The sequence below is a fragment of the Maylandia zebra genome, linkage group LG23 (genome assembly GCF_041146795.1).
Source record: "Maylandia zebra isolate NMK-2024a linkage group LG23, Mzebra_GT3a, whole genome shotgun sequence".
Taxonomy (NCBI): Eukaryota; Metazoa; Chordata; class Actinopteri; order Cichliformes; family Cichlidae; genus Maylandia; species Maylandia zebra.
Window position 1 is genome coordinate 13,905,262 of NC_135188.1, and position 26,767 is coordinate 13,932,028.

Here is a 26,767-nt window from a genome sequence, read left to right on the forward strand (position 1 = left end):
GACACTACAGAGATGAAGAAGGAGATCCACTTTGCCTGGAAGATTTTTCATACTAAATAAAGAGGTGGTTGGTGACTGGGATTAGCACTCACGGTTCGTGACACAGTGTGCAGAGGATCAGCCATGCGAATGAAAATGCTTTAAAAATTAAAGGTTCCCATCTGCAGGAGGTTGTTGCTGAGTCTTTCCAGCACTGGACCTGCTCTGCTTTAGAGGGCTGGTTGAATAGCTGAACAGGTTAACGCGACATTACACAAACAAGCACTCGCGCGATACGTTCCACTGTTTGGAAACAGGGAAAAGCAAAGAGGTCATTACGGAACCGGAAATGTTTTGTGCACAAGGGTAAATATTTGAAGGTGCCAGAAGTCTGACACCATGCCATGCTGGCATATTAATAAAAGCAAAAGGCTGTTTTAGACCTCTTTCTAGTGTTAAAAATTTAATAGTAGAGGAGCAATAGCAGTGTCAGGGCATCAGAGGGCTGGGTAAGTCAAACATCATCTTCTGAAACACAGACACGGCAAACAGTTCAGCTCCACGACAAGATCATCTTTCATTACCGCTGTAGGCAATTTAGTCATTTCTCCATTCGTTTTAGACCAAACGTGCTCTATTTACATCAGCATAATTGATTAGCAGTCAATAAAAATACAGGAAATTAATCAAATATTTCTTCTTATAGAATACTGTGCTGCAGGAATGAGTCTTAAACTATGAAATGATAAGTTCAATAGATTTTTTGAATGTATTTGACATACTCTATTTGGCTAGAATTCTGACATTGCAATCACCAAACAGGGAATTACTTTTAGTTTGTTGCATGGCTCAAAGTAGATGTTTACTAAAAAAGTGGTTAGAAAAGTGTCGAAGCTGACAGGGAACATTCACACAGGAGGTTAGCGATGGAGACACTGAACTCATACAACTGTGGTGTAATTCATTTACAGCTTAACGTTAGCATCTCATGTCTTTGTGATTGCAGTTATGCTTAAAAAGCAATCATGAAAGTTTTTTTAACAATTACCTTGATGAAATAAAGAGTTGAGTAACACTCTTTTAGTCCCCACAGGGACTATTTTATGAAATACCACAAAAGATAAGAAAACTCTTGTTGGCTTTTTGCCATGGAGTCATGGCGATGCAAACACCTGGGCTGGGCTGCATCACCTAAACCTCCTCCTGAAATAACTTTAATAACTTTACAATATCACAGCCAAGTGCTACTTGATCGATAAGCAATATCATAGAGATTAGAATACTACTGCTTACCCTTAATTAAGTCGTTGTGAAATGACAAAATACTTGCATCATCATGCTACTCCCTAGCACGACCGCATCTCCTATCTCATCACCAGATCATGCGTATACCTTATATATTTAGCAGTTTTTTAAAATATATACATAGTCACTTTTTTAGATTTACTGTATAAATAACTGCATGCTTGTTCTTTTTACACCTGCAGATGTACCCGCTCGGAAGTTTTGTTATACATAGTATAACGACAATAAAAGTAGTAATCTAACACAGGGACTCTGTTGCAATCTGTGTTGCATGGAGTATTTTGCTGCAATTTCCTATAATTTCTTCCGGGCAATATCACACTATGACCTACAAATAACCCAGCTGACAAGTCTGGGTCTTTACTGTGTGTAAATGTAATACTCAAAGTAAGGATGTACTTTTCTAGACAAGATAAGCAATTCTCTGCACTTAAATGTCAGGCATCACTTTATTTTACTTATGCTTGTGAAGCATGTATGGCGTGGATTAGGTCGAGTAGAACATCTCTGTTAATTCCCAGCACAGTGAGAGGTCTTGGTAAGGCCCCTAAGAGATAAAAGAACAGACCAGTACTTTAATCTGATGATGGTGTCAAAGATTTTCTTTTTTATTGGGTATTTTTGTTTAAATGTATCAAGGTTATGTACATTACATCTTTAAAAAAGGCAAGAAGTCAATACCAATCTGCGTATTGTCCAGTTTTTTCCTTAAAATCTTTCAGCTGCGTCCTAACAATGGATACCCCAACATGTTTGTGCCTTACAAGTTCGCTAGTCTGCTCCGAACTTGATTCCCTGCAGCTGTCAGTACTGTCCAAACAGTGTAACAAGGCACAATGTAGAGAACAATACTTCCAAGCTCCAACGCAGATCAAAGGGGAAAACAACGAATCTAAGCAATGCCTGACCTAAAATATGTATTTGAAATATTGGCTTTGCAAATGTTTTATGAGGTGAAAATCAATTCAACAACTCTGATGCGGATCAAGGAAACAATGTGTGTGTATGTGTCTTCCAACCAAGGTTTCAGACTAAAACAATTTTTGTTTCTTTTCTGGTCACGAAGGTGTTTCAAATTTCTCATTTTGTCCAACAAAAAGCCAAAAAGTCTCAAGAGATCTTATGATGATTTAAAAACAAACAAAATAAATGGGCAGTTGAGTAAATGAGGGTTTAAAGTGAGACTATAAATGGGTTATTCAGCTGGTAATTGCTTATATTTTATTATTTTATTAGATTTAAATGGAATTATTTACTCTAAATAAATGGCAGTTTTCCTTTTATTTCCTCTAGTCTTATATTTACAGCATAGTGCTGTGTTTTAAAAACACTTTTTGTCACTTAAAATATTTGATGTCAAGGCCACATGTCTTGTGGTAGAAGTCCAGATTTGCCCCACAGCCCTCTGGGGTCTGGTCAAGAAAAGTTTACAAGAGAAGCCATCACACTAAAACTAAAGTTGTATCCTCACAGTCACAAAAAGGCCTAAATGAACTGTAAGGTAAGAAAAGGTCTTCGGAGGTCTTGATACATTACTGTGAAGTAACTTCACGTCTAATACAAGCTGCAATCTGTCTTGTTTCAACACCTGCTGTAAGTCAGTCATTGCACCAGCGCTTGACACAAACTGGCCATGACAAAGGGGACTGAGGAGGCTAGCAGGCAAAATCACCTTTTTGTTGTGTCAAAGCAAGTATGCTCAGAGCTCGGGGAAGAAGAGGGTCCCGATCACAACTCATCCAGTCTGCACTCGGACGCAGATCTGACGAGAGCTGGCAGACTCAGGTTTGACAAAAGCGAGCAGGCAGCAAGTTTTCCCCAGAGATGCAAGAGCAAACTTGTTGGGCGGGTTGCTGCAACGGGTATTAACGGTTCCTTGTCTGCTTCTACACTAGGCGCACTCTCTTTGTTTGACATCTACCAACAAGACCCTTCTGCACAAGGCAGTTTGACGTGTCTGTGGATTTTAGATTATTTTATAATTTTATCACTTGATGGAACTTACAACACATGTCTGGTACACACTCAGTTTTTAAAGAAAAGTATCGCTCCATTTGAACACGGCCAAGAAATTTCAGACCTGTTTATACAAGCGATATCAGAGTGTCAGTGTAAAGCCTCTCATAATTAGGCTAATTACACAGAGGGATAATATGAAGGTTAATCAAATGATAAACATGGCAAATACCGATTTGTTTTCCCCATTAGCTATTGTGAAGAGCCCAACCAGCTGATAACCATTACAAATGAGATTTGGAGCTGTGACTACTACAAAGACAAGCAACCCCATCCCCCATCAAACACCCTGCACAACCACCCTGAGCAACGAAGAAGAAGAAAAAAGGTGCTGATGGGGGGGGGGGGGGGGCGGCGGCGGCTGAGAAATGAAAAGGTCGCGTTGCTGTTTTCAGTTAATCATTTTTAAATCATCTGAAATGTATTCAAGCAGGATGGATCTGACTTCAGACCCTTACAGCAGCAGCCTGGTTACAGTACAGAGTGTGTTTGTAGATTACGATCCTCAGATTTTTCTCTCAGCCAAAGAAAGAATTTTTTTTTTTTTTTTTTTTAAATGTAAACCTACAATCTGAGCAACAGCTTTCCTGTATTTTTTTTTTTTTTAACTCACATTTGTTTGTGGTGATCGTGTCTGCATAAATAAACAAAGCCCAGAGGTCAAGATGTCAACAAACCACAAGCAATGCAAATAACAAAACGCCATAAAAACCATAAAGACACGTGCAAATCGCAAACACTTTATTTCTGAGAATAAGCCAAAAGATGCATAAATAGATGCAAAATCCTTAAAAGCAAATGCAAAAAACACCACTTAAGCGATAGAAAATAAGCACTGCACTCAAAGCACACCACTGTCACTTACAGATAAATCAAAGTTTCGGTTTTTAAGCTAGCTGCGCTAACATCAACAGTGATCTTTACCTCAGACATTTCCAGTGTGAAAACCTGCACTTCCTCTCAAGTGCACTCAAGGCTTTTTTGGCTATAGAAAACAAGGCAATCACCAGAGACTCCCTTAAAAAAATTCCAATTTTACATTTTAGTCTCTTAAATTTAGGTATGTGGCCGATAAGCGTCCTGACAAATAGAGCTGTAGCTGATCATCATCTGACAAGCCTCACCTCCACTGACTAGAATCCCCAAACTAGCTGTTTAGACTGTGTCTGAGCTAATGATACCTTGTGGAGCATTTTTAAAACAATTATCTGAAAAATAATTTGGCTTCTAATAAGTCTGTCAAGCCAAATTATTTGTCATATTCGTTTATGAGTGAATTTCTAAGTTTATTGTTACTTTTTACTAATTAGCTGGTGCAGGTCTTGTGTGATGCACCTGCACAGTTTGGGACTACAGCTTGTTAACCATGTTTGCTAGCCCAAATTGATCATTTGACACTCCACCCTCTCATGCAAATGTAGTAGCTTCTGACTCCAAAAACATAAAACGATGTTGGTTATCAAATGGTACGGTTTCAACAGTGGTTATATCAATTGTTATGCACAGTCTATGCACGCGAGTGGGTGCATCTCAAGAAAATGACGGGAAAATGTCAAAAGAGAGAGACAAAGCTGTGAGCAAGAATCACAAAAAGGCCACAAAGACATGCAAAAGAATGAGAGATAAAATACAGCAAAACCCCAACAAAGACAAGAAATGTGACCAATACGTGAGCTAGATCAACTGCAAAGAAACAAAATGGGCACAAAACAACCTCAAAAACACAAAAATAACATCAAAGACACGTCAAATGATACCCAAAAAAAAGACACAAAACAACCACAAAAGTTTCGTAATGACGCTCCATAACCTTGTTACTGGCTGTGTTCACACTATAGGATCCTTCAAGTACCTTGAGCTTCCAGGGCCAAGGTCTTTATCCACTTGCCACTGAGGGGTTTTCTTTTTCTCATAACTGACCTTAAACAGTGATTTTTAACAGCGTTTCTCTTTACAAGGATTCATAGAACATTGGTTTTTCAATGTCTCTGCACTCTCTCTGGTGTCACCATATCTTTGAAATTTTTATCTGTGCTAAAAACCACAAAAAAACAAAACCCAAAATGTACTATTCCTACACAAACAAGAGGCAGAGAGAGAGTTAAAAGGGTCAAAACACTTACTGAGAAAATGTAATGTTTGAATACGCTCTCTAAACTTCTTTTATACTCAGGAGTGGCATCATTCAATTGCTGAGTTTCAGAATTACAGTATAAAAGAAAAATGATACTTCTGCATGATGTGGGCATATAAATAACCACTGATTCCACTGATCGACTGCTTGCTAAAGTAACAACTTCCTAACATGATCTGCATGACTTTTTCTGAACAGCTGTTGAGTAGTTTACTTGAGTTGTTGGCCTTTGCTCCCTAATGACAGCAGCACAACTTTTCTGTAAATATGTGAATCTGAGTTTAATGCTGACTGACAGCTTGTATTGGCTTGGGATATATCAAATAGAATTGGATGGCTTGCATGACTGGTGTATGTGCTCCTTGATACTGCAAGTGGTAAGATGCGACGTCTCAGGAGTTTATCTTATCTCAGTCTCAGGAGGTTGCTGACTGACAGCTGTAAATATATCACAACACAACCTTAACCATCTCTCGCATACCTCTGCGGAAGATGGCAGACTTAAAAAATAATATTTGCATCAACAATAAACAAAGAAGATATATTTTATACTTTCACAAATCAATGGAAAACAACAGAAGCTGATCTACCAGATGATCTTGAGAAACTGTACGTGTGGACGAATACCACAGCTCTAATAGCTTTAATGCTTTTTCACACAGGTGTAGCAGCGTTATCGGAGGCTTGATCAGACTTAATCAGTGAGAGAAAATCGAGTTAAAGAGTTCACCTGAATAGCAGCAGCACTGTGGATTGTCTGAGGCACTCACAGTTACTCAGTGGAGCAAAGTGACATGAAGTCGCATTTGCAAAATTCACCGATGGGGTGGAAAGGTCTGCGGCTGAACTTGGAACAATGCAATCATTTATAAGTGAAGATGCCACTAGTTCATTTCACTGGTCACCAATATTCCACCAACAAGCAAATTAGCACCTCAAAATCGAGCAGACCTGGTGAGGGAGCAAGTCATCTATTCGCTAAATATTTGAACTTTTAAAAACTCTTAACCAAAGGACGAGGCCGGTTAAGACATTAAAAAAAATTCAATGCAGGACTATTTATCAACCAGGTCTTAGTTTAGTTTTGTTTGTTTTTTATCCTGGAATAAAAAGTTACCTATAAAAAGAGAAACTTCACACACAAATTGCAAATTAGCACAAATTAGCGTGAAATGTCTTTCTCATATTTTCATTTTTTCCAATTAATTTGACTTCAGAACCGTTATTCCAACAAACCCATCCTTAAAAAGAGGAAGAAAGGTTTTAGAATGACAGAAAGGAAAGTATGGCGACTGCATACATAGGACTGTCACATAGGACACAGGCCTCCTGTGAGAAACCTACCTTCATTTTTTTAATATGCATGTTTTTAACTCACGGTTATTGTGAGGTTTAAGAAAATCAAAAGAGTTGACAGACTGAGAAAAAGGTCATGCTTTCACAACAATACGCACATGTTAGAATGCATTTCAAAATGCCCTGGAGGCAAAAGCTCCACAAGTCATAAAGTTATGACCTTTATGGTTTCCCGCCGGCAACAATTATTTTCTGTCCACATCTAAGAATCCTTGAAAATCAATTTCTCAATGAATTTCTCACTATAAGTAATGACGTCCAACATGAAAACAGGTGAGCTTTGAGGATGGCTTCCCCAAAGTTACACATTCTTAACTCCTTATGCGGTCATGAATAAGAAGAAGTTCTCAGCGACTTTCAAAAAATTAAACTCTCAGCAAGGACATCATTAGCTTTAGCCTTTTTATCTGTCTTTAAAAAGAAATGCAGTGCTATAGTAAATACCTTTCAGCAGGAAGCACTGGAACTCTCCCAAAGCTTTTGACTCTTTAAATCTTAAATGGCTCCTATCTGATCTAAACATAAAACAACTGAATCTTCAGTCTACTTAAACTGATATCTTCGTGGTGAACCCTTAAATTAGCATGAAATACATCCTTTTGAAGTGCGCAGCTTCTTTGCCTAGCAAAAAAACCAGCGCTCGTCACGAGCGATCCAAACGGCCTTTCTCAGCAGCCGAAGGGGGAACACTGGTCCTTGCCTAAATAAATGCTCCAGCTCTGTTGTGTATATGATGGCTTAAAATCAAATCAAGCTGTTAATCCAGAAACTACAGAGGTGACAGTGAAGGACCGTTATTCAACGCTGGCCTGTAGCCACACATGTCACTCTCGGATAGGTAGCTAATAAGTGCCTTTGGTTTTGGGGCAGACTGGGGCAAAGTCAACAAAGTAGAGCTTATCTGGGAGGTAAAAACAGTGAGCGAGGAGCTGCGGACTTGCCTCGAAAAGATAAAACATCACATCAAGCCATCATTAATTGGCCTCATTTGACAGTCACTATCCCAGGGCTTCTTATCACAGCAGAGGAAATGCTTATCATACAACAGGGGCACTTTTTTAATGCCGTCTCTACCTGCAAAGGCTGAAGGAGGTGGGGAAAAATGAGCGCGGTACTAAAGTCATCCTTGATGTGTTAATTGCTGCTTTTCATTTTGGAAATGAGCACTCGATGTTAAGAAGTGACTGAGCAGGATCTGCTGGTCGGCTGATACCAGAGGAGTACAACAGCTGACTTCTCTGTTTTAAATATTTGTGCACTGAGGTGGAAGCGGTTTTCTATTCAATTCAATTTTATTTTATTTACACAGCGCCAAATCACAACAACAGTCGCCTCAAGGCGCTTTATATTGTACAGTAGATCGTACAATAATAGATACAGAGAAAAACCCAACAATCATATGACCCCCTATGAGCAAGCACTTTGGCGACAGTGGGAAGGAAAAACTCCCTTTTAAAAGGAAGAAACCTCCGGCAGAGCCAGGCTCAGGGAGGGGTGGAGCCATATGCTGCGACCGATTGGGGTGACAGAAGAAAGACAGGATAAAGACATGCTGTGGAAGAGAGACAAAGATTAATAACAGGTACGATTCAATGCAGAGAGGTCTATTAACACATAGTGAGTGAGAAAGGTGACAGGAAGGGAAAAACTCAATGCATCATGGGAATCCACCAGCAGCCTACATCTATTGCAGCATAACTAAGGGAGGATTCAGGGTCACCTGGTCCAGCCCTAACTATATGCTTTAGTAAAAAGGAAAGTTTTAAGCCTAATCTTAAAAGTAGAGATAGTCTGCCTCCTGTATCCAATTCTAAATATATGCTAAAGTTATATGATGAGGAGGAGGGGGTGTGGTCAAAGGCCAGAGGAGTGCAGTGCACATAAAGCTGGGTGTTTCAAGGAGAGTCCACAGCAGGAGGCTAGGTGATAATTAAGTTGACAGGCTTCCTCAAAGAGAATTTAAAAAAGCACAAAGACTATCTCAAAACTTTCAGAAATCTAATTTATGAAGACAGACTGGAATCATCGTCTCATGAGAAAAGCATGAGTTGCAGGAGGACACATTTTAAGGTTGGACAGACGTAATTATGATCCAGAACTCGCAAACACTCAATTGTCTGGCTGTGTGACTGGAACCGGTTGGTTGGGGAAGAGTCAAGTGATAAAATAAAATATGATAAAAGGGAGGCAAGCTTGCAATTTGGGGGCTCGAACTGTCAGCGTTGTGAGTCTTCATAATTGCATGTGTGTGGTGTTGGAGCTGTAAATCACTTCTGAATGCAGAGTTATTTAAAACCTGTGGAGATCTGGGATGGATACAGTTTTCTCACTGTATTGATCATGAGGCTTAAAGTCCTCTTTTTTCTGACAGCACAATGAAATTTTAAAAGAAGAGAATTTTTTCAGCTTTGTAATACTGTGTTTATTTAATTAAGATCTGCTGGTGCAGAGTTGGCCCAAGTTGTTCAGTTATCCAAATTTAAGACTAACCTTTGCTTGACAGCACATGAGTTTCTGCAGTTATTTCCACCCTGTTGGTTATTAAAATATTGCTGTGAGTTTGCAGAACTTGCTGGGTTAGCTTTGTTCATCCCACAATTTGATGTCCAAACAAATACATGCAAGTGCAAACCCTCTCTGTGAGGCGGGACCTTCTTCACGATCAAATTCTAAGGATTTTAAAAAACCTTCTGACCTAAAGCTGTTTGATAAATGTGATTTTTTTCAAGCTGTAACATAAAAAATGTTTCGTCACAAGTGTTAAAATTTTACTTTGACAGATAGAATCACAGCTAGGAGATGGACCTGGCATCCAAATATAGGTGAAAAGAAGACCTTTAAGCTCCTTTAACCTGTCCCCAGCTTGTTTCTGTTACTCTACATCGCAGCCACTAAACTGCAGCAGTTTATTATCATACAACACTTCAACCCACCCTTTCGTATTGTGAGGGCCTGTACCTCAAAGATTAAAACTGGAGGAAATACTCATGCTATGACGTTAACAGCTCAGTAAACCAATAAAATTTGAGCTTAGATTTTTATATAATAGTTTAGGGTAAAAGATAGTATTTCACGTTGAATTAATTTTCCCCAGAATTAGATCCAAGTGTGCAGGTAGTGCTTGTAATAAAAGTTTACATGTAATGAAATGTGCTATATATTAATAAAAAATGTCATAGCATTCCTGATCATGTGAGCAGCACTGATGGGATTGGATCGGAGTATGCCTAATGTTTAGTTGATCTGGTTGATCTGTTACTCCAACTGGACTTGCTGCACTCTATTTCAGTCTCACCTGTACCTGAGGCAGCTCACCACATCACCACTGTCGTCTGCTTGGTTTTCCACCACAGACCACAAAAAAAAAAAAAAAAAAAAAAAATGTAAATGACATCTTCTCACCTACGTGTTCTGCACAACCGCCATCGTCCCCTTTACGAAACAGTATCTTTTTGACTGCTTGCATATGACGCATTTTGGGGACATCTGTGAATTATCTTTACAAACAGTAACCTGGGTTACATTCTCCCCAAGCAGGCACTGCACCAGTACTGAAACACCAACAACAACCATGACTGAAACCAAACTAGTAAATGGAAAGACAATGGCAAGACGTGACAAGTGAAACATGTCAGAGAAGCTGTAATTAGATTAGAATGGTTTTGGATTCCTCACAGCACCTGCTGTTGTTGTTACACCTTTCCTCTCTTACTCAGTCCTTCAGCAAATGAAACATCTTCAAAAAGAAAAAAAATCTTCCGCTGCTGTTCTTCGCCAAGCTGTTATCAACAGAAAAACTAAGTCAAACTTCTTCCAAACACAGTATTGGAGCAGCGGTGTTTCCTATCGTGGACTCTTGGTGGACGGTTTATCATTCTGAGACAGTAAACGGGCTCGTTTCCCATTTACGTCTGAGCTTTCTGAACCTTTTCATATCCCCCGTATTGAGCTGTTATTTTAATGTTGAACACAGCTTATCCTCTCCTTCTACAATGAGTGCTGCACATCTATCCCCTTATTCAAACTTGTATTGGGTTTTGGCTTGGGGACTTAATCCTTTCCCCGGCTCGCTCACTGGCAAAGCCACACGAAATCAACTCATCAATAACACGTTGTTTACTGAATGCAGATGACTTTGCTCAGGAATCCCCTTAGCACAGCACACAGGCATGAGTGTAAATCATCTGAGCATGTTTAAATACTTGAGCTGCCATTTAAGCAATTGCAGCAGACACAGATTTCACATTGCAATTGTTTCCAAATCACTTGGGCTTGGCCCCGATGAAAGATGCCAACAAAGAGCCAGGGTGCTTTGCCCCTTTGTCTCAACTTTCAGGTATTACTTCAGCTGCACACACAGAAAACAGCATCTCATATATTCTCCTTCACACTCTATATTCTGCAGTGCTGGACTGCAGGACCACAGATACATAACAATGAGGAGCTTTAGGCCCATAACTTCATCATGTCACACTAAGCCAGAGTTTCCTCATCTTCTTTTTAAGGCGCACAATACCAGCATCTAAGCGCACTGCAAGTTTCTAAGCCACGGTGGGAGTGCAACAAAGAGCTTGTGAATTACTACAGACGGATAGTTAGCTGTGTCCAAAACGGTGACATTCTTTAATGTATGTCACTATACTGACAGTAGCTAAGGCCTTTGCAGGTTGTCGACCTAAAAGCGGGTCAGAAGTTGCTGTACTGATCAGCTGACACACCCTTCTATACATTTTTTTAAAGGTCACATGACCCGTACATAACATTAACCTAGCTATCAGTTTAAAAATGAATTGTCGCTTCAGTTACATTTGGCATCAGCTATGGTAACTAGCATCTCCAGCTGCAGCTCATGTTTGCTCGAGTATTCACAGACATAGCATGCTACAGAAAAAAAAAGGGAAAAACAATCATCAATTGCCATTTAGTCCAAAAACAACAAAGAGAGAGCTTTCAAAAGTTCAACGCTTGGGACAGCAGTAGGGCGGTAAAAACACAGAACTTCTGCAGGGGTTGGTGATGGTGTGAGGTGAATTAAACAACAGGCTTCCCCGTGATAGAACGTGGTTTTTGGATGCAGTTCATGTTCAGTCAGTGTTTTTTTTTTTTATTTCCCTTTTTGCATCACTTTTAATCCCCGTTTATGTTTAGAAAACAAACTGCTTACTTATGTTATGGAAATTAAGGTTATTTAGGTTCAAATAATCCTAGAAACAAACATCTCCAAAGCAGCAACCTCAGGGACTGACAAATGAATGCGGTGCTTCCAAAAACTGCAGTTCCTCTAATGTCCACTTGGAGCAGTGTCCGGTGTGCTGACACAGGCTAGGCTTCACCTCAGCTAACTGGAGTCCCAACCGGGACCTCTGGACTGTATTTGGGCAACTGGAGCATTTTGGACAATTGTAATGTGATTATCTGGCCCTGCAACTAATGAATAGTGGCTACATCCATGTTTTACATCAATGGTTAACATGACTTACTTAACACCATTTACCTAAAAACCTCTTAAAAAATAAATATATAAAAATACAAAATTCTTTTAAAAGTACATTCAGTGAAGAGGGTGCCGAGTAACACCACAAATAAAAGACATTTAACATTACTGTTTGTATCTCCACTTAGTTATAGTGGTAGTTATAAAAAGAGATTTTTTTAAACAGGTTCAATAGTATCAGAGTTTGATTGTGTGAGGTTATTATTCACTCACTCTCTCTAAATTTACAGCTTTTACTTGAGAAAAGAAAAAATGTGAAGTTTTGATTGAGTTGTTCGGATTTCACTCTGGCCAGATGATGAGTAAAAAAGACTTTGAACATTTCTAAAGTGACTCTTAGCCCTAAGAAAATTAGACTGGTAGCTTAGGCCTTATAATGGGGTTCTTACTGACTGAATTTGAGGATTTTCTTTCACATGTAAAAATAAGAAAAATCCCTTGTTGGTGCAAGTTGCTGGCAGGATGGAGCCTAAAGGGAAATCGCCATGTTTTTGGAAAAACTAAAAAAATCCTAAATTTTGCTTTTATTAAGCCCAATGTCCCTGAAAAGATGACGATTTGAACATTAGTCAATATAAACCTGCAAGACACAATGTCTGCTTTTAATGAGGAGTACTTCCTTGTTTGTGAAACGTTCGAGGTCAGCAGGGTTTATTCTTCTCGTGCTGTAAATGTGATTTGATTATTTGCATTCACACCAGTGAACACCGCAGAGAGATTTGCAGCCACGCTTGATGAGGACCCGGGGAGTCTCGGAGATTTTCTTACTGATCGATCTGACAAACAGATCAGATCACCAGCGTGTTTTTTTCCCCCTCTTCAAATGATGATTTTGAATAGCCTTGGCTGAGTGGTGAAATGTAGGCAGCTGAGTAAATCTAAAATCTGGATACATCTGGACATCCGCGATTCGTCCGCGGATAACTTGTTAAAAGAAATCAGATGTTTGTCTAACTCCTGCACAAAAACAAAGTGCTGAAATCCAGCTTGGCCAGAAGCATCTGTGCAGCATGAGCGGGGCTGCTTTTAGTCCTCGCGCCCAGTTGTTTGGACTCTTTCTTAATCTCTCACTGCTCACTCTGCAGCGCTGTGACTCTCGCTGGCACTCAAAGAAGATTAAATGAAAAGCAAATTTAAACTAGTTGTTTTTGGGAGGCTTTACACTTAATTGACTGATGGCTACTGCTGTTTACGCGTTCCTGCTGCTTCCCACTAATCCAAAACCCGCTCACTGGCACATCCAAAAATCCAACCAAGGTATCTATGTCAGCTCTCTTAATCACTCTGGGCTTGTTTTAATCTAATCTTTTCCTCTTAAGCACGTCTTATTTACTTGTTTTCTGCTCTTCACTTTCCGTGCAGAAGGTGATCGCGGCTCAGCTGTGCATCCTCCTGTGCTCCAGTTTCTCGTGGAAAGCTGCAGTAATTGTTTAAGAGCACTCCTTTATCCTCAGTGTGTAAACATGCAGTGTGATGGCAACAATCAAACCAGCTGTAGAGCTCTGTATAAAGGCTACAATTGCTCTATCATATGGCAGTTCAATACACAATTATTTTCCATCGCTGCACTAAGGTGCATGGTCCCTCCCTGTCGACGGAGCAGCATTGATTCACTGAAATAGATTCATGCTGACTGTGTTCGCATTCTAAATATGCTCCTTGCTAGTGAGAGTGTCCTTGTAGCTGTTGTAAAGTTTGCTATCTGAGCTATTACAGCTCTTGATAATTGAGGTACTGTAAATTAAGACTCCAGTGTATTGAATCTGTACATGAAAGCGTTTGATTTTAACCAGCTTTTTACCTCTAAGTGAGACAAAATCAGATACAGATATATTCTCAAACCAAACCAAGAAGACTAAGAGCCTAACTGTCAGTGCTGTAATGAAAAAAAGTTTGAAATTAATTATTCAAAAAAGCAACTGTGAAAAGAAAGCAAAAAAAAAAAAAAAAAAAAAAGGAGGTGCAAGCAGAAGCTGAATTTTCCTTATTATTTTGTAATTCAAGCTAGGCCGACTGAAAGATTTTTAGACAATATACAGTAGATATTAATATCTGTGACTTTAAAAAAACAAAAAACATCAGAGCCAAAATACCAAATGCTACAATTAAACTAGAACATAAAACATCTAAAACCACAATATTGGCAGAGACCCTTTTCACTATTTTATTTAATAATTAATTTTTTAATATGAGTGAGATCAAAGATAGATACACACTATATCACATCTCAACCACCCTCTGATAAATCAGTATTTTGTCCTAATTATGGAGAAAACAGAGGGTACAGATTGATTCCTCATTTTATTTTATTTTGATGGAATTTTTTTATGCTTCACATATAATTTCTGCAAACGTGCTAACATGGCTGACCCTAATGATGCTCACACAAACATCAACACAGTCCACCACTAGAGAATTAGCAATTAACGCTTTGCTTTGGAATTTGACCAGAAATGTTCAATTTTGAGTTTTACCTGTGCATTCGCAGGAATGCAGACATTGCTGAAGACACAGTTTGATTTTTATTTTGGCAATGAAAGGAGTCATACAAAAACAATGTTATGACACTACTACTTCTTTCAGCTGCACTCTTGATGGGTCCTCACAATGGATCATCTGCCTCCATCTTGCCCCGTCTCTACCTGTGTCACATCAACCCTCCTTCACTATATCCACAAACCTCTTTTTCTCCTGCCTGGCAGAAGTTCTCACTTCTAATCCTGTCCATCCTGCTCACTCCCATTGAAAACCATAATATTTTCAGCTCTGCCACCTCTGGCTCAGCCTCCTGTCTTTTCGTCAGCACCACGGTCTCCAAACCATGCATCACAGTCGGTCTCACTACCATCTCGTAAACCTTCCTTTCACTCTTGCTGTCCCAAATCACCCTGACACTCATCCCCACCCACTCCACCCCTACTGCATTTCCTTTACCTCTGTTGTGCACTGCCCGTTGATAAAGTAACAACACAAAAATACTCGAATCAGTCTTGAATAAACCAACGATGTGCACAGTTGTAAAAGTACTACAACGTGACCTCAGCAGCCCCAGGAGCTGCAGCAAGGCTTCACAGACAGACTATATAGAAAAAGCTTCCCCATCATATTGTCCATTCATTTCTGGACTAACCTTAAAATTTTGGCAACTAAAACTCCAATTTATTAGCAGCATTGTCAGTCACATGTAGTATGAAATCATCTGATGTAGGACCTGCAAGTCTAAAAGTACAAAGTATACCTGTGAAAAAGAAATTAAATCTACTCTGTCCAGTACAAACAAATGGTTTTTGAATAAAGTGGGTCTGGTCCATTCAGCTTTAAGGCGGCATGAACCAACCGCATGTGACAGAGTATCTGCCCTCGGCGTGCCTGTGTGCGATAACATCTTCAGGACAGATATCTCAAGTAAATATTTATTTCAGATGCAGTGTAATCTCACTCTGACCACTTGGCCATGTCCACCTCGGCCATCATAACTCACTGAGTCTTATCTGCTGAGGCTGGTCTGGGCAGAATCTCTTTCTAATGATGAGTTGTTGTTGGTTTTTTAGGCTGAAAGAGTGAAGAAAGAAATGAAGAAGAGGTGAGCAGGCAGGAAAGAAAATGGAAAACAAGTGAGAAAGATTACCCCTGTGACATGACTGCACTCTCAGCCTCATTCATCCAAATCTGCCAAATTTTGATGTTAATGAGGCACACAATCCCATGGCAATAGATACCACAACAGCGCTATTGCAGCTCTCCGTTAAGCAGTGCTTATGAATGTAAAACACTTCAGGCTCCATGTAAGCAAACCAAACAAATTTCTGTTGAACAGCTTTTGTATGTTGATGTTCTCGACCGTCCAATCAGGCCACGCGAGGCGTTCAAACATGCTGACGCAGGACTAACGCTGTCAGGTACGAGAATGATTACGTTTGATTAGGAATGGAAAAAAGCAAAGAACAAAACAAAAACTTAAATTTAACAAGAAAACAAGCTTCCTCCTTGTTTTACATGTAAAAAATAAGCATTTAAAGACATCATGCAAGAGTGTCTTTACATAGGATATTTAAGGAAAATGTTTCATTTCTTCGAAAAAAGAGAAAAAAAAGAAATGACTTTATATGATTAAGTCATTAGTGCCGACTGTACAGTCCTCAAAATAAGGAATTCCACATTTTTAAGGAAGTCATAAGGCCTGATAACATGACATCCACCATAATAATCAAATTATAAAGACTCATTAGTGCATACTTATGTCTGTCTTAAACAACTTAAAGCTCATCTCGAGTTATTTAGAAAATCTGCCTGAAAATCATTACACAACAACAATCTCCCATTTTGGCCACAGTTTTGTTTCATATCATTGTGATAAACATTCAAAGGTTCATTCCGTATAAAATCAACAAAATCTAAAAAGAGTTCCCACCTGACATCCCCCAGAATCAGCTGATTTTTATTTTTTGAGGGGGAACAATAACTTCAGTTTATTTAGATGAAGCCAAATGCAATTTCTCTTCAGTTACAGGCCCTGCGGGCATTTCTGATCTGCCATGCCTTCATAAGTACAGGGGATATGTACATGAAACTTTGAGTGCTGACAGACACATTAAAGCTCCTTTAAAAAAAAAAACTGAAGCCAAATCAATTTTACACCCACTCCAACTGTCGCAATTTAGAGCCAAAATACGGTTTTTGTTCAGTGGTTTATCTCTAACCAACGTTGAGCTTCAGTATCATGAGATATATCATGGTTTAAATAAACTGCACTAGCTTAACGTCTGTGACACTGAGGAACTGAAACAAGCATTGACACAGCGGAAGTTTGATCTGTTTTCTTAGATTTTGCTGGAGAAAACTTCAAAAAAATGCATTTTGGGTACATTTTCAAGGGCGATATCAGCAAAAAGCGTCAGGGACGGCTTCTCAAAATAAGCAATAGAATATGAAAGGTGTCATTTTTAATTAGCATTTGGATACCAACTCATCAAATCACTGTAATAAGCAGAAATCAGTATCAGAAATGCTGGAATAAAGTTAAAAAGTGCAAAATTTCAGTCTGCTCCTTGTACTTCAAGAGCCTGTAACTAAGAAAATATTCAAAATATGAAGGTACAATTTTCATTAAATATTCTGAGGAGAGTTAGGTGGGGCCTGACTTTTCATGCCCCATAATTTAAAAAATGCAAATTAATAAAGTCCAGTCATTGCAGTTGCTGCTTTAACAAGGTGCTGTTGATGTTTGCCAGACGGCTGGAGAGGAAAGTTTGTTTTCCTGTGCCGTCGCTCTGTCTAATATTTGGTCAAATGTGGGCACAAGGTTGTCAGAGCCGGCAGGACTCGCCTCCACTGAACATTTACAAGAAACAATGAATAACAGGATACTTGAAACACTTCTTTTGTCGCATAAAACTTAAGACTCAATGGAACCAACCATGTGGTAACGTGCCTACACAGCAGTGAGGCAGCTCACATATTATTACAAGGTTTCTCATCTAGGCTCTGAGCCTATCGCTCCCTGCAAACACAACACAACACACACAGAGAAATAGGGGAGTGTTGAGTAAAAATCCTCCCGGAGCCTACATTAGTCTCATCGCCCCAGCATCTCTAAAGTGGCACTGACATATCAGAGGGATAAGCTGGGAAACACTGCAGCTTAAACAGATCAACAAATCTGAGGGTTTCTTTGGTGTATGGCATGAGGGGCCCAAAAGTGGCAGGGCTCTAGACTAACTTTTTGACATGGGCGCACCGGTACGCCTAACTTTAAAAATTTAGGCGTACCGGCACAAAAGTTAGGCGCACTCAAATTTTTCAACCGCATCGCTTAACACCGCAGTTTTACATGTGCACTTTCTTTGGGGGGGGAAGTCCATACAGACAATATTAATTTCTAAATTATTAACTAACAAACTTGTGCTTAAAGTGCTTTGTCAATATTGTAGAAAATGTTAAAAACTTAATCATCATCTTGGCCTCCTCTGACGACCTGTTTGCTGCTGTCTGCTGCTGAAAGGCCGTGGGGAGAGGGGACACTTGGGCAGTGCATTTACTGCAGCATATAATGTGTTTTCTGGATACACTGTGCTTTTTCAGCATTCAAATATTGATGGCACCGTGTCAGAGCACTGGCTATGAATTTCAGACAGATCAGGCCTTAACTTAACAAAAAAGTTATCAATAGTTCTTTTCATCTTTTCTTATTACCCACAGCTACAGTACATCCACTTCTCTCAGGCCTAGGCTGCTCACTAGGGCTGAGTATCATCACTGATTTCTATAATCCATTCAATTCCGGTTCTCAAAGTCCTGATTTGATTCAATTTAGCCTCAGACAGTCAGAAATATTATAATTCTGATCATTTATCAGTACTGATACACATGAGACTTCATCAGAATTGTGAAAATCACAGCAGATGCCTTTGTGTGAAAGTAACTGAGAATAAAACACAGGAAAACATGAAGGAGATTTTCCTGGTCTGGCTTTTTATAGCAGATAACCTTAAAAATATTCTGCAATTTTGCATAATTTTAAGAAATTTAAATTTCTTCAGTATTGAACAGCAGAAATTAGGCTTTCTTGTCCGAGGTCATTTAAGTGAAAAAAGAAAAAGCGCTGTAAACAACGCTAGACTGGTGGGTAATAAGCGAATGAATAATGCAGAAAACAGATTTGAGACGGGAAACTGTTCCTGAAGTACAGAGAGAGAGAGAGCTGTGCAGGAAGTGTGATTTTTATCGTGGTGGAAGCAAAACAGCAAAAGTCAGAGGGAATTCATGACGACATTGATCAAATGTGAAGCGCAGTTTGCTGCTTCTTTTGCTGCAGGCTCGGTGAATTTTGGTTGGAGAGAGGCAAAACCTGCAGCTCAGAATCAGCGCAAAAAGACGTAAACACAGCGCGGACCCGAAGAATCGCTAAGCTCCGACAGCGTGTCCGTGTTCAGGCCGTCGGGTGAGAAAGCCGAGAAAGACGAAGCTGATTCTGATGTGTTGGGTCCGCTCCGTGTTTAGGTCTTTGTGTGGAATCCGTTAATGAATTGATATCGCTTTATTCAAGCTACTCACCTCTCTCTTCCACCTGCACTTTCAACTGGACCACGGCCAATCAGAGAGGTCCCGCCCCTGACTATCTCTGATTGGTTTAGTCCACGATAGGGGCATAATGTGTGTCTGTTGTTGACCACACGGAGAGTTACAGAGATTTTTTTTTTGTTACCGGAACAGTTGGTCGCACCTGTGCGACCAAATATTTATTTTTAGTCACACCACTGAAAAATTTGGTCGCATTTGCGACCAAATTGGTCGCACTCTAGAGCCCTGAGTGGGCACAAAAACCTTCATGCGCCTAGTCGTGGTCATCTTGACTGTTTTGGATGGCCATGTTTTATGCTTTTCCAGGTAAAAAACAATGTGTGACTTTGTGCTACTCATCATATGAACATAAATCATATCAATATGCATATGAGAAAAAAATAGGTTTAGGTAGTAGCCAATAAAACACAATTTACTGGCTTGATATGAGCAGTGAAGCACTTGTTTTAGATATAATAAGCTAAAACCAAGCAAACATGTTTGGATCAGATTTTCTACATGGGGTTTTGTTTCAGTCATGAAAGCTTTTAACAATAAATGCACATATAGCATGCTGCCAAACCTATGAGGTTGGAAAAGCTCTGGAGAGAATGTAAAGAGGGAAACGATTCAGAATTAGGACTTATATTTTTCTAAAAAGATGCCTCCATTCAGGTGCTGTGATTTCTCTACATACGGTAGGATGGTATTAGGACTGGGAGGAACTTGAAGAATAAAAACAGAACAATCGGTGCTGCAATTCATGACTATTGAACGAGAGACCACAACAATTCATACAGAGGACATAACATAACTTCCCTGATGCAGTTCCTCGGAGAGTCCAGTAAAACCTGAAGGATTTATCCATTTATATAAAGTCCTTTCACAGAAATGAGTCAAAGAAAGCCCGTCTCTGGCTCAACAAAGAGTTAAGCATTTTATATTCTACTGTGAAGCTCAACTGTTCTTGAAATTCAGCTGGCAGCCAGCCTCACTAGTCATCCGTCGATTTGATGTGTGCTTCAAGAATCTGGCCCAAACAGCCAAACTGTGAGCCAGCAATCCAAACAAACAGTGTGAGAAACCAAGAAGCATCCCCGGCAAGTTAAATTTACACCAGCGCTGTGGCCCGGTCGTGTGCGGTGGTATCCATCAACTCACTTTTCTGCTTCTTTGATCCTTTACTGTTGAAGGAGAAATGAAACCAATCTCTGTGTAAAGGCAGGTTTGCACTACTTTATCTTAAAAAAACATTTGATTGGAGTCAAATCCCACCTTAAATGTTCAGCACTATTGGCAGCTGCTGCTAATTTAGTTTTCAAAGGATGGCTTAAAGGACATTTTGGATAGAAATGCTTCTCTTTCTGTGAAACGACTCACCTTATGACAAGTGTTGTGAAAGGAAACAGATTTCAACAACAATTTTAGATGAAGCTTTACATGTACAATTATTTTATTCAGAATTTCCAAATTAACACGTGTAAAATTAAATTTAAAACAGGATGTAAATGTTTTTCATCTGTTAGATAAATTTGAAACAGTCACTTAGTCCTCTGCATGTTTAAAATAATGCATCATCTCTCTCGAGCCTTACATGCTATAAATGTGAAACTGTAAACCCACAACTTTTTTGAATAATATTATATAAGAAAACTGCTGCAGATGATTTGTTTTTAACCAAAGCTGAAATTATTTCTTTATAAAGACTTTCTCTACAACATACCCGAACAATGCAGTTTAGCTGCCCAGCACTTTTAATTAATGAGAAATTTACTCTGTTAATGTCAGGCACATTAATGCATAATAATATAAAGCTTGTTAATGTTTTGTAATCAGCAGCCTAGATTTGCTTCTGCCACAATCATACTCAACAAATCAGAAAATGATAACCCCCCCCCCAAGGCTCTTACACCCTAAACTTATCCCAGTCATACGTTCATGGCACTTCTTCACGTAGCTGGCTCTGCTGAAGAGGAGCGAGCGTGACCATAGTAACGTAGCTGATCATTTCAGATGCTACTTTCCAAACAGCTCAACAGATCTCAGCAATGAAAAACTGAATCTGTCAGCTGACTAAAGCTCAAGTTTCTCTATTTCCTGTGTGTCAACTTCACATCTTTCACTATTTCACGCAGAAAGATGAAAGAAAGAGAAGAAAGCAGAGGATGAGAGATCATTTGCAAAAATAAGGAGTGCTCAGCTAAGGGACATTTGATCAAGAAGCTAGTTTTGGCTCCTCCCTCGTTCCCACGGGGTCACTACAGCGGGTAGCTCCAAATGTTCGATTTGGTAGATTTTCTGACTTTCCTGGGATTCGTGTCTCCTCCCAGAATCAAACAGGCGAATGTGTAAAGCACTACATCTTGGAGTAACTCTACACAACCTTTGAGAGTTTACATATAGCATTTTAATATTCTAGTTACCGTTTTTGTTTCCTTAAAATCAGTTTACATGATGTATTGATGAAGTTATCTGGTAAGGAACTGTGTGGAGCAAACTCTGGTGTCAAAGGTCACCACAAGGTTAGATCAAGGGAAATCAATTTAACTCGTTAGTGTTTAGTTTCACTCACCACATTCTACCTTTTGTATTTTGTGTCGAGGGACTGCAAAGGAGCCATATTAGCTCATGCAACATCTGCTTTTATCTCGCTGAATTCAGTTGTCTAAATCCACAAAGAGCAGTAAATCTCAAAACAGCAGCACATCAGATGATAACAGCCTGTCCAGAAAGGAAAATCTAAAAGCATTAAAAATACAAATTATTAAACAAATTTTTTCTGCGCGATTCTTTACCCAACACTGGACCACCTCTCCAAATGTTGGGGTTCCCCCCACAAGCCAATTCCCACTTGAACCCCTGCTCAGGACCCACAGAGGAATCGTGTCTGCTACTTTTAAAAAAATGTAAATAACTTTATATACTTCTGTTTGCACAGCTTCTGTGCTGAACAATCACAATCGGTGGGACTTATGCAGCTCTGCCTATGCAGAGTGATAGAGAACCAGCTGTAGAACAAATCCCACTGCAAGGTATTTCACATAACCACTAAAAAGACCTGGAAACACAACTATGAAGCAAATGAAACACATTCTGGATGCTTATCAGATCATTAAAAATCTTGCATGTGTGTCACATGATTTTGGGTGATGCTGATGTCTAATACTATATACCAAGGCCTCAATTTTTTCCATTTCTTACCTACAAAAAAAAGCAGCAGCTTTTTTGTCTGCCCCTCTCTGAGGGCCAGAATAAGCGTATTATTACTAGAAGAATGAAAGTCAGTTAATGAAAGCTGCAGTAGGGAATGAAGCTTCTTGGACCACCTGTTCAACATTTTCATATTCAGTGAAGAAAAGCTCAAGTTCCCACATGAGCTCCTTACCATCTGTTTCAAAAATATATCAAATTTTGATTTTCAACAACAGTGCATGCTTTGCTAAGCACAGACACCTCAGAGCTTATCTTAACGTCTGCTTTTACGATTTGTGAAATTTCTGTGAAACTGTATTCGCTGCTTAATAGAAGTAAAATGACTTAAAAGTGAATTCAGGTGATCTAAAACAATTCAAGCAACAGGTTTGGGGGGGAAAAGTCAGGCTTGCACATCTCCAATGGGATTATAGACGCAGAAGTGTGACTGAAGTACTGATCAATCAATAAACTGCATCTGACTGAAATCAATTACAGCGAAAACCATTAGTGTTATCAGAAGACAGAAACACAAGTTTGATGTGGATGTTAAAGGAGTTCTCAGCAGCTTATCAGAAATAATGCCAACAAAGAGGCAGCTAATCAGGAGATAAAGACAAAGAGATACTGTAGGCCTTAACTAATACACCAAGTGCATACTTAATGAGCAGCAAAAAACTTTGCGACAACACTGAATTAACAACAGGTCTCATCATTTTGATTTGAAACATTTTTGCCTCAAAAACCTCCTTTTGATTGCTTTGGTTGCCTGCAGCCATAGTCACTCACAGTCTACATGTAATACAACGACTTACCTGCACACACTCACGCTTTTCTGGGCTTTAGTGAAACTGGAAACGTGCCAGACCTGGAAACAAAGCTTAAAACAAAGCTGTGCCTTACAGCTGCAACCTGCACTTTCCAAAACAATCAAAACAACCAGTGGTCCAGTAAACCACACTACGACCAGCTTTTCCCTACGGACTACTTGCAACTACCAGCAATGACTTGCCAACCATTCACATTGTACACACTTTTCCTTAGCAAGCAACTGTTGCCTAAGGTTCATTGAACGGTCTTCTAGGCCTGTGTGAAAGGGGCTTTAGCAATCAATTTAACAGAGATTGCCTTCAGCAACTATTTGCCACTGGTTATGGATTACACATTTAACCCTCGTAACCAGTGGTTTCCAAACAGGGGTAGCCAACCAGCTGTTGGTTTATGGTTTCCAGCCAGTGGTTGGTAGGTGGTTTCCAACAAGTAGTTGCAAGACCAATGTCAACCATTCTCTAGGCTTATGGGCCTTAACGGTTATTAAATGGAATTGTAACTCGTGTATACTAATACTCAAGATTAGGTATGGGTACCGGTATCCGGTATCCGGTACCCATCATGGCTGCTGCTGCCATCATCATGGCAGCAGCCATTCTCCCCTGCGTGAGTAGCTTAATGTTGTTCGTGTGTAATTTACGTTGAGTATGCTCACCACATTATTACATTAATGCATGTAAGGTGAACTAGCAAGCACCGTCGTAGTTACATGCGGCTGTCTTCTTGTTTGATGGCAGATACTCCCTTCACCCTGGCTAAAAAGGCTAAAATGACCAAAGAAAAAGTGGAAAACAGCTAAACATGAGAGGTTTTTGGACAAAATTTGTGTTCTCCATTCATTAAGCACTGGTTCGAGCACCGTTTAAGCACCGGCACAGTTTCAAAAGTACCGGTTTGGCACCGGTATCGGATAAAACCTAAATGATACCCACCCTACTCAAGATATGTCACAAAAACATCAACAAAAAACATTTCTTGAGGTCAAAATTACCTTTTTCCTTGACCTCTCTCTCAGTCAGAGCACTTTTGCCAAATTTGAAACACATTTCCACAAAAAGATCACAATCCAAAGAAGGATGTTAACTAGAGATCAGAAAGAGGAATATAGTTGGCCATTTAATTAAATTAAATTCTATTTAATATTATTTATATAGCAACAATTCACAACAGCAATTACCTCAAGGCAATTTATATTATAAGGTAAAGACCCTATAATAATACAGAGAAAAGCCCAGGAATTAGACAAACCCCTATGAGCAAGAACTTGGCAAGAGTGGAAAGGAAGTACTTAACAGGAAGGAACTAATAGAACTAGGCTCGAGGAAGGGCAACCATCTGCCTCCACCAGTTAGAGGTAATGAAAAAAAATATTTTAGAGCACAATTCAAATCTTATTTACACTGTTTCAAATTATTATCCACAAAAGAGTTTTGAAAAATGTATTGTTGTAAAGAACTGAAAATGGTAATTTGTTGAATTTGCAGCATTAGAAGAAAACAAAAGTTATTTCAGTTAAAAACATCCTAACAGGCCAAGTTACAGGTTAATATAAGACCCCTTCTTTCATTTAACATTCACAATTCTTGCATCCATTAAATTTGTGAGGTTTTGAACATTTTCTGCTTGAATTTCTTTGCACGATGTTAGAATATTTCTCCCACAGCTGCTGTTTTGATGTAAACTGCCTCTGAACCTCATCGATCTTTTGCTTGAGGATACTGCAAAGGTTCTCAATAGGGGTGAGGTGAGGAAAGGATGGGGGTCACATCATGAGTTTCTATCCTTTCATGCCCACAGCAGCCAATGCCACAGAGGTATTATTTGCAGCATGAGGTGGTGCATTATCATGCATAAAGATAATTTAGCTACGGAAGGCACAGTTCTTTTTGTACCATTGAAGAAAGTGTTCAGTCAGAAACACTACATACTTTGATGAGGTTATTTTCACACCCCTACAGGGGCCTAGCAGCTCTCTCCCCATGATTCAGTCCCAAAACATGACTCCGCCACCGCCTTGCTGATGCCGCAGCCTCGTTGGGACACGCTGGTCATCCACCAACTATCCACTACTCCATCCATCGGGACCATCCAGGGTTACACGGCACTCATCAGTAAACAAGACTGTTTGAAAATAATCTTCATGTATTTCTGGGCCCATTGCAGCTGTTTCTGCTTGTATTTTTTAGAGATGGCCAAATGTCAGGTTTATGCACAACTACACGATCCTACACCTTCAGTTTCATGGGACTCCAGAGGCACCAGCTACTTCAAATACCTGTTCGCTGCTTTGTAATGCCGTTTTAGCAGCTGCTCTCTTAATCCGATGAAGTTGTCTGGCAGAAACCGTCCTCATTATGCCTTTACCTGCACAAACCCTTCTGTGCTCCGAATCAGCCACAAATTCATTCACGGTACGATGATTACGCTAAACTTTTTGTGAAATATCTAATGCTTTCATGCCTTGTCCAAGGCACTGCACTGCATCTGACACTTTTCTGCGACAGGGAGATCCTTTTTCTTTCTGATGTTGTTTAAAATATGTGGCATGCTAGGCTCCCTTTGATTGGGCTCACCTAGCAAACTAATTATGACATCACTAATTATGAATATATCAGTGATCCTAAGAGGCCTGAGACACAATACCGTCATTGAGTTTAACTGGAAAAAAAAAACTGAATATTTATGACGTTAAAATCTTATTTGCATAATAATTTGGAAAGCAGTGAGGTATTCGGTAACTGATGTCCCACGTGAATACTGAATCCTTCGTCATGGAGTCATGTTGTTGTATTTTTATCACCAAAATCTATCAGTTCATTGTTGACATCAAGTGAACTGATGTGAAGAAATTCCCTCAAGACGTGTGTGGTCATGAGGATATACGAGAGAACATCAGATAAAATTCCTGTGGCATAAGAATTTTATCAAACCTTAATATCAGGGTGAAGACTCCTTGCATTAAGGACCCAATGATCAAATTCTACATTGTTTAAACGTACAAAATTAAATTCACACAATTTCAACATTTTCATGCACCTAAAAATTAATTCAACGCAATTGTGCACATTATTAGCAAAAATGAATTCTTTAAAAAAATAATTACATAATGAAGTATGTAGTATGGAGACTGTAACAACACAAAGCATGATGATCTGGATGGGTAAAATTAAGGTAATTTCATAATTTTACTGATGTTTTTATTGCTGTTTACAACACCACAGTGAGTCACGTGACCGTTGTTTTCAGGCTGAAGTAATGCAGTCGAAAGTCACGACATCTATCTATGTAACCTCGCTGTAGATCAGAATCGATCACAAATAAATTCCTATGCAGGGTTTGGCTCAGAGCAGGACAATAGGAGCACACAGGAGCTGAAGGCTTGTGGTCTTTCTGTGTAGTGG

The 26,767-nt window shown here is 39.5% G+C and overlaps 1 protein-coding gene across 3 annotated transcripts in view; it reads right to left on the reverse strand.

Moving 5' to 3' along the window:
• lpp (LIM domain containing preferred translocation partner in lipoma) overlaps window positions 1-26,767 on the reverse strand; it is a 185,499-nt gene that overhangs the window by 127,691 nt on the left and 31,041 nt on the right. The gene's annotated exons all lie outside the window — the stretch shown is intronic.